General features: G+C 34.8%; 1 protein-coding gene across 1 annotated transcript in view; it reads right to left on the reverse strand.

The window, feature by feature from the left end:
• Positions 1 to 1,104, reverse strand: part of PDCD10 (programmed cell death 10) — a 21,968-nt gene extending 20,864 nt beyond the window's left edge. Inside the window, exon 1 of the mRNA XM_006774181.2 lies at positions 1,032 to 1,104. The gene's annotated coding sequence lies outside the window, so the exon portion shown is untranslated. The remainder of the gene's footprint in view (positions 1 to 1,031) is intronic.
• Positions 1,105 to 8,805: the final 7,701 nt, after the last annotated feature.

Consider the following 8,805-nt stretch of genomic DNA (forward strand, 5'->3'; position numbering starts at 1 on the left):
GCTGCCTCCTGCGCACCCCCTACTGGGGATAGAGCCTGCAACTGGGCATGTGCCCTTCAAACCAGATGGGACCCTTCAGTCTGCAGTCCTACACTCTATCCACTGAGCCAAACCGGTTTCGGCTGTTTGCCCTTTTTAAAGTCAAAGTTGGCCCTAGCTAGTTTGGCTCAGTGGAGGAGCATTGGAGGCATACAGATTGAAGGGTCCCAGGTTCGATTCCCATCAAGAGCACATGCCCAGGTTGCGGGCTCGATCCCCAGGATGGGGCATGCAGAAGGCAGCTGATCAATGACTCTCTCATCATTGATGTTTCTATCTCTCTCCCTCTTCCTTCCTCTCTGAAACCAATAAATATGTATTTTTTAAAAATATATAAAAAATGTAATTATCTTAAGAGTACATCTAAAACATTCATTTCAACATGTAATCAATATAAATTACTTAGTACTCAGTTATTTTACATTATTTTGTATTAAGTCTTCGAAATCTGGAATGTATTTTATATGTACAGTACAATTAAATTGGAACTAGCCATATTTTAAGTCCTCAACAGTGACAGATGGCTAGTGATTATCAATTGAAAATCTCAGGTCTAGAAACAACAGAAAAATTCATGCTGAGTGACTTAGCTGTATATTCTCAAAGAGTACTTAATATGATGTACACACAGGTCTCATTTTCATGCTCAAAACATTGTTTTATACTTATATTCTAAAATTTAATAATATGAATCCTTTTGAGTTATAATTTTATAAAAGGTTTTAAAAATAATTTAAAAATCAACTCCAAAGTTAAAGAGAGAATACTCCAGTCAGTTTCAAAAGCACCAAGTGAAAGGACGAATTTTCAGGAAAGAGCACTTGTTTCAGTTCACTTTTTGGGAGTGTATTAATCTTTACAGTGTACACTAAAACAGGAACAAGATAGTTAAAAGGGTTGTTACTAGGAAATAACCTGGCAATTATCAGCTGGTATTCAGATTTATGTATAACATACATTCTAATAATCACAATAAGGTACCTGTGCCTCACCTTAATGAAAGCTGCTCTCAGTGTCTGAGCTGCAGACAGATTTACTCGTTCTAGCTGCAATAAAAATTTTAAATCAAAATTAGTATCAATTTTCTTAGAAAAAGCGACATTTCTGATATTCCCTTCTATAGTAAGCACATTGATACACACATCATTCAACTAACAAAAGTATTTGCTAATTAACTCTAAATCACCATAATTCTTCAAAGAGAAGAATTATCTAAAAATTTCATTAGAAACCATGAAAACTTAAGGTATGTATATCAGTTCTTTATTCCTTTTTTGAAAAAGTAAGAAACTTATTTTATTTATTTTAAATAAATAAATGTACTTTATTTATTTTTAGCAAAAGCAGTTTATTGATAGACAGACTCCCTTTAGCAGAGAGGAAAGGAGCCCAAGTGGGTTGCTCAGAAACACTGTACTTTAAAGACAGATTTTAAGATAAGCACAGAATCAAAATAATATAAAATCCCTATAGAAAGAATAAACACATTTGTGAGTGTGTGTCTACTGAATATAAAATGACCAATACAAAGAAAACATTTGCTACTTAAGATTCTTTGTATTTAGCACCATACTCCTTCTTAATTGCTTTTCAATCCCCTCAGCCAAGGATTAAGCTGAGATTAGTCTATTTTATTAATTAGCAAATAGTGCAGATAAAAGGTTTGTTTGACACTCAAATTGATGACTGTGGATCATCCGGGATTTCAGAGATGCTTATATCTGTCCTGTATTTTATCAGGATTAAAAAAGAGTTACCTAAAATACTAAATCAAAAGTTCAATCCAAATGCTTCTAATTTTTGTCAACTATGTAAGGTTTATAATTTTGAAAGATAAAATGACCATATTAGACACTTTATACAATTCACTTTCAGTGGCCAAAGAAGGTATACAATTTCATAAAAACCAAAAACACCTCTAATTGCCAAGCTTAAAATAACTATTTTCAGTTAAATTCAGATTTCTTTAGTCCCTAAGAATTAGGCCAGTTAACTCAATAAAACTCAAAGTATTTATTTTTTATTTGGGACAATATTAAATGTTCAAAAGCATTTTAACCTTTATAAATTTCTATGCAAATAGAAAATTTCAACAGAAACCTTATTAACCTATTACGCAATAAATATTCCTTTCAATCTCAAGGCAATGAAAATGTAGGTTTTCCTTTATAAACAACACACAGGATGGGGCAAAACTAGGTTTACATTTGTGAATACTGGAAATAGTTTATTCTTGTACTATTATTTATTGTATTTTTCCATACAAATGACTATAAACCTACTTTTGACCTACCCTATACACACACACACACACACACACACACACACACACACACACACACACGAAATCTCCAACACCACTTTATCTCCAAAAATAAAAAGTGGAGTATTTAACTTAGCTTCTTACACATCTTGCAAAATGTAACATTGTCTTTAGTAGGCAAAAGGGAAAACACAAGGGGACAAGTTAGCAAATATAGCAAAAAAGCAACTCTATGAGGAGTTTATAAACAACACCACTTTATCTCCAAAAATAAAAAGTGGAGTATTTAACTTAGCTTCTTACACATCTTGCAAAATGTAACATTGTCTTTAGTAGGCAAAAGGGAAAACACAAGGGGACAAGTTAGCAAATATAGCAAAAAAGCAACTCTATGAGGAGTTTATAAAATTAACAAAGGTTTATCTCCAAAAATGAATTTTTTCCCCACCAACACCACTTTATCTCCAAAAATAAAAAGTGGAGTATTTAACTTAGCTTCTTACACATCTTGCAAAATGTAACATTGTCTTTAGTAGGCAAAAGGGAAAACACAAGGGGACAAGTTAGCAAATATAGCAAAAAAGCAACTCTATGAGGAGTTTATAAAATTAACAAAGGTTTATCTCCAAAAATGAATTTTTTCCCCACAGAATTCACTTGGTTATAATTAATACAACTGAAGATTAAAATAACAACACAGCTCTTCTGATCTCAAGTTCTTGTTATGCAGGCTAGGCAGAAGGAGACAGGATGAATGTTTCCACCCTGATAGAAACCTATTTCCTTATTTGGGTTAACACCACATTCTGACCTCTTTCAACAAGTCAAAGGTCTGAGTCACATGTGTGCCTTCAATTATCAACAATATAACCCATTCTGTAACGCCCTGATATGTGAAAGGCACAAGGCCAGGAAAAGAGATCAAGAACAGTCTGTGAAGAACTCATAGAATTAGCCAACTTCCCTTACCATCAGCATCTCTAGATTTCTAGATTAAGTTTACATATGTGTACCTTAGGAAAGGGGAAGGTCAGAGGTAACACACTAAATCAAATCTGTGAGCTATGAAGCATCTCACCAGAGCTCTAAGATGAGTCATTCTGGGATACATTCTATACCCACATATCTTGTAATAAACCCACTAGGCTTTATAGCTATGTGATATCCACATTCCCCAGGGAGTACCAGGTACATAGGCACTATACATATTTTAATCGAACTTCATTTCTCATAAATTTATCTAAACTGTTCTGGAATCTATAATTTCAGCCTGTAATACTTAGGTAGCAAGATACGGTTTTCTTTTCTCTATTAAAAGTGCTTCTATATTAGGCCTCTCACTTGAGATACATGATTTCAAAATAAAATCATGTTTATCTTACTAGTACCTTTCATGAAAATATTAGGTTCCAGTAATATTCTAACAGCTATCATTTACTAAGAACTTATTATACAGCGTATTTTTATAAAGTATCTCTAATCCTCACAATAAATATGGTACTAGTTATCATCATCTCCATTTTACAAAAGAAGTAACTCAGTTTGCATAAATTTATGCAAATATTAAAAAGCTAGTAGGTTGAGAAAGGATTCATACTGGATCTGTCTGGCTCCAAAACCTCATGCATAAGACACTAATGCTACCCTGCCTCCCTGTACTCACCCTCTCCAGATGGGAGTCTACCCTATCATTGAATCTCTTCAACTACTTAAGAACCAATAAATTTCTGAGTTTCTACCATGTGTAAGAGAGATAGTGTGAGAGAGACACATCAATTGGTTGCCTCCCACATGTGCCCCAACTGGGGCCGGGGATGGAATCTGCAACCCAGGTACATACTCTTGACTGGAAATTGAACCCGAGACCCTTGGGTTTGAGGGCTGACACTCTAACCACCGTGAAAGCCAGGCCAGGGTAAGAATTATTTTTTAGCCTCATTTTACATGTAAAAAAAAATAAGACAAAAATATATAACCTAGTAAGTGACAGAGAAGTAATTCAAATGTAAATCTTAACTATGATCACCTTTGGATGGTGGTATTGCAGGGGAAACCCATGCCTTCACTGTGAAAAAGTATGTTTACTATGCTCAAAATCTGGGATTTTTTTTTTTTTTCGACTAGGAAAAAATAAAAAGGACAGGTAGGCAGGTAAAGCTGCCGAAGTATTCTCAGGATTCATTTCCTTATTGATAAATTCGGAGTTGTATATGCTGCTGAGAGCAGAAATAGTTGATTTGGATTCTTCTAAATAGAATGATACTAATTAGTTATTCATAAGTGCCATTTTGTGTGATTTTTTTAATTTTTTTAATTGATTTTTTACAGAGAGGAGGGGAGAGGGATAGAGAGTTAGAAACATCAATGAGAGAGAAACATCTATCATCTGCCTCCTGCACACCCCCTACTGGGGATGTGCCCGCAACCAAGGTACATGCCCCGGACCAGAATCGAACCCGGGACCTTTCAGTCCGCAGACCGATGCTCCTTCCACTAAGCCAAACGGCTAGGGCATTGTATGATTTTTTAATAAACAAAAGTGTAAAACTTTGATGATCTGAAATTCACCTTTGGTTGCAAAATTGCTATTTCTGTCTCAAAACACCTACTTCTTCATACAGTGTATTTCCCCTTAAATAATTCCTCCAAAAGTCATGGGAAAATAAGATATATGGTATATCTTTGCCTAGAATGAAGAAATGAAGCATACAACTCTCTTCTTCCATATATAAAGAATTAGTGAAAAGTAGTAAGTACCTGAAAACCTGTTCTAACACTTGGCATTAGATTTTTATAAACTCATTCCATAATGCAAACAAGAGACCTATTTCACAGTACATTTACAACACATGCAATACACTTGGACTCTGAACTCTGCAGCTGCTGTTAAACAAGTCCACTCCTTCAGCTGTCCTAGCATAACTTCATTACGTTTAGCAAGCATCATGCTCCCAGAATGCCATAAATAACTTTGCCTTGTGAGCTAGAGTACCAAAATTTCCTCAGGTGTAAGGATGTACTACTGTCTAAAAATCTGTTCTACAAGATGACTGGGAGATCCATCATTGTTATTATTATGGACGTAATGTTATGATGAGAATGCATAAGCTTTTTCACTCTTATATTACACTAGAGGCCTGGTGTGCACGGGTAGGATCCCTAGGCCTGGCTGGCACAATTTGAGAATTAGACCCTGAGAATTTGATGTAGTATCTCTCAGTCTGCAACTTCTAGCCATTTCATTTTAAAAATTTACTTCTAACAATTAGTTCTTGAACCAACTACGAATCATTTGGCGACGTATTCTAATTCTGGGCCCATTAACCTACATATGTTTTTAGATCTCATCTGGAGAGAATCACTGCCTTTATTTCTGAAAGATTTACTAGTCCATTCACAGCCGTTTATTTTTCTTTCAAGTTAATTTTCCTTATACCAAATAAATTAGGAAAGTTGTATTAATCCCAACAGAGGGCCTTCCAGCTGCCAGCCAGGGCTTTCCTTCGTTATGCAACGGCCCCTGGTGGTCAGTGCATGTCATAGCGAGTGATTGGTCTCCCGGTGGAACTCCCATGGGGATAATTTACATATTAGGCATATATATATATATATATATATATATGACAAAATTTAGTGATTAATTTACCTTCAGAGTAAAATGTTCACCCCTACTGTGGTACTACTTTCTTCAAGATTAATTTGACAATCACTTATCTTTAAATCTGCATAGTACAGACAAACAATGACAAACTAATTTCCCAATTAGATTTATAGAAAAATCCTCCTTTGAACTATAAATATCAACTAACTGATTAGGTATCTTATTTAATTTCACCTCTATCAAAGAGAAAACCTACTATTACTAATATTCCTAAAAGCCTATTCATTCTGTACTCTCTTTTAAAATACATGACAGAAATAATTATTTAAAAAAGCTTGATACCATGTTTGATCAATAAATTAGGAAAGTTGTATTAATCCCAACAGAGCATTTCACCAGAATGCTACATCCTATACAATTATTTTCCAAAGTCAAGACTGAAATAAAATCCACTTTCCATATGTAAAAAAATATAACCGAAATTGTTAGGAAAAAAGCTTTTCTCATTCCTTTTCATTAACTAAAGGATCAAACTGAAACTCAGAAATTTAACTGCCCTTCCAGCAAGAAAATACTCAACGTAACCAGATAAATACAGAATAATCTCCCAAAACAACTTGGCCCCATAGCCACTGAGTTAGCCATAGAGTTAGACTATAGACAAGAAAAGAGGGAGTACCTCTGGCAGGAACTGTCATGATGGCTCTGAAAATACCTGAGAAGTCCAAACACTAATCATCAAGATAGATTACTCACCAGTTTTTAGGGATTGTCTCCTTACTTCTTACCTGGTACGAGGATCATTAAATAGTTTATTTGCTTAAGTATCTGTATTCCCTAAGATTCTTATAAGAAAGGTTGTTGCTTATTTTTCCGTCTACAGTTCCAGACCCTAGCAGAACACTCAATGAATAAATGGTTGGCTTTTAGTAAATATTTACTAATCAGAAGGGAAACACTTGCTTTTAACAATAACTCTAGCCTTGCAACAAATGGGTAAAGTATTAAAACACAATGTTGGAATTAATTACTGGAGTGTCTGCGATAGCTGCCAGATATAGGTGTAACCAGCACTAAAAGGGGGCCTCAGAAGCTAAGCATGGTAGCAGTATAATAGAAACAGGTTTTTCAAAAGATGCCTCCTACTTGCTTCCTCCTTAGTAGCAAACTTCTTAATTTCCCAACCTCTTTTGCAGCTAGGTGTGGTCATAAGATTACATTTTTGCCAATGAGACATAAATGGAAGTCTTGTATAGGACATTCAAAAAGGTTCTTAAGAAAGCAGAATCAGTTAGAGGTAACACACACACACACACACACACTTTTTTTTTGCTCTTTCCAGGAAACAACTTAGGACAGTGGTTCTCAACCTTCCTAATGCCACGACACTTTAATACAGTTCCTCAAGTTGTGGTGACCCCCAACCATAAAATTATTTTCGTTGCTACTTCATAACTGTAATTTTGCTACTGTTATGAATCGTAATGTAAATATCTGATCTGCAGGATGTATTTTCATTGTTACAAATTGAACATAATTAAAGCACAGTGATTAATCACAAAAACAATATGTAATTATATATGTGTTTTCCGATGGTCTTAGGCGACCCCTGTGAAAAGGTCGTTCGCCCCCAAAGGGGTCTCAACCCACAGGTTGAGAAGCGCTGACTTAGGATGATGAGCTCTAGGGACCATCCCACATACTGAAGTGACCTTGATAATGGAAGACCAGTACTAAGATGATGGGACAAAAGATAGGAACCTGAGTTTCAGGTGATACTGTGCCATAATACTAGCTCTAGTCCACTTACTTCCAGAATTTTTTATGTAAGAGAAATAAATTTTACCCAAGCCACTGTTTTTCATTTTCTCCTTTGGTCATTGAGCCTAACACTATTAGGAGACAGTGTTTGAAGTTCAAAATATTTGTCTGAAATGGAAACTAAACTAAGTCTCTAGATTTCAAATTGAAGAGGATGAACCACTCTCTACTGACCCCAAGACATTAGATCATAAAATAGATCAAATACATTATGAATAAACCTAATAATGTAGGAGAAATGGTTTTTAAACTCATGATCTTACTCTAATATAATTATTTTACAAAAAGAGATGAAAAATTATGGGAAATGGTAAGGGCTTCCAGGTTGTAGCAGCAACAATAAGGTTAATGGCATCAATAGCTTTATAATTAATTAGATTAATAAAACAGAAAAAAAAAACAAATCACCCACAAACCCACAACTAATTAAATAGATAAAAAGCCTAAAGCCACAGAATTCAGAGTCCTAGATTCTAGTCATAGGTAATTTCAGGAAAATAATTTCATATTATCAGGACCTTAGGTCACCATTAAAAGGCAGAGGAGAGTGATTACATTATACTTAAGAAACTTGCACAGTTCCAGAATCCTCTACACACTTTAACATATATTAATTTAAAAGAAAAACCAAAATGTATTAATATTATTAAGTCCTACAATATTTCTAAAATAAAAAAAAAAACAACATCTCTAAATACAAAGCACCTTTATGTTTCATTTATCGGTAAAAATGTTTGTGGCTACTGACTATAACTCAGTAGGATAATTTGTGCCTGCTCCTCTGGCTATCTAATGTGCTTGTCCTCAACTCTTCAGCTGTCTAACCCTTCCATAACCCTTTCAGATCTTTAGCATGTCTCTTCTTCAGTGAGGCCCACCCTGACCTCCAAAACAGGCTCTACCTATTTTTTTTTTTAACTTCATAGCAATTACCACAATTTTCATTTATCTAATTATTTGTATTCTTTTAGTTAATGTCTCTCTCTCTCAAACTACAATGAAACCTCTAGAGAGGGAACAATTATATCTAGGACTCTCACCCCACTGTTTTATTCCAGTCCTGGCATAATACCTAACACAT

This window comes from Myotis davidii, unplaced genomic scaffold (assembly GCF_000327345.1).
Source record: "Myotis davidii unplaced genomic scaffold, ASM32734v1 scaffold1307, whole genome shotgun sequence".
In the NCBI taxonomy this organism is placed as follows: Eukaryota; Metazoa; Chordata; class Mammalia; order Chiroptera; family Vespertilionidae; genus Myotis; species Myotis davidii.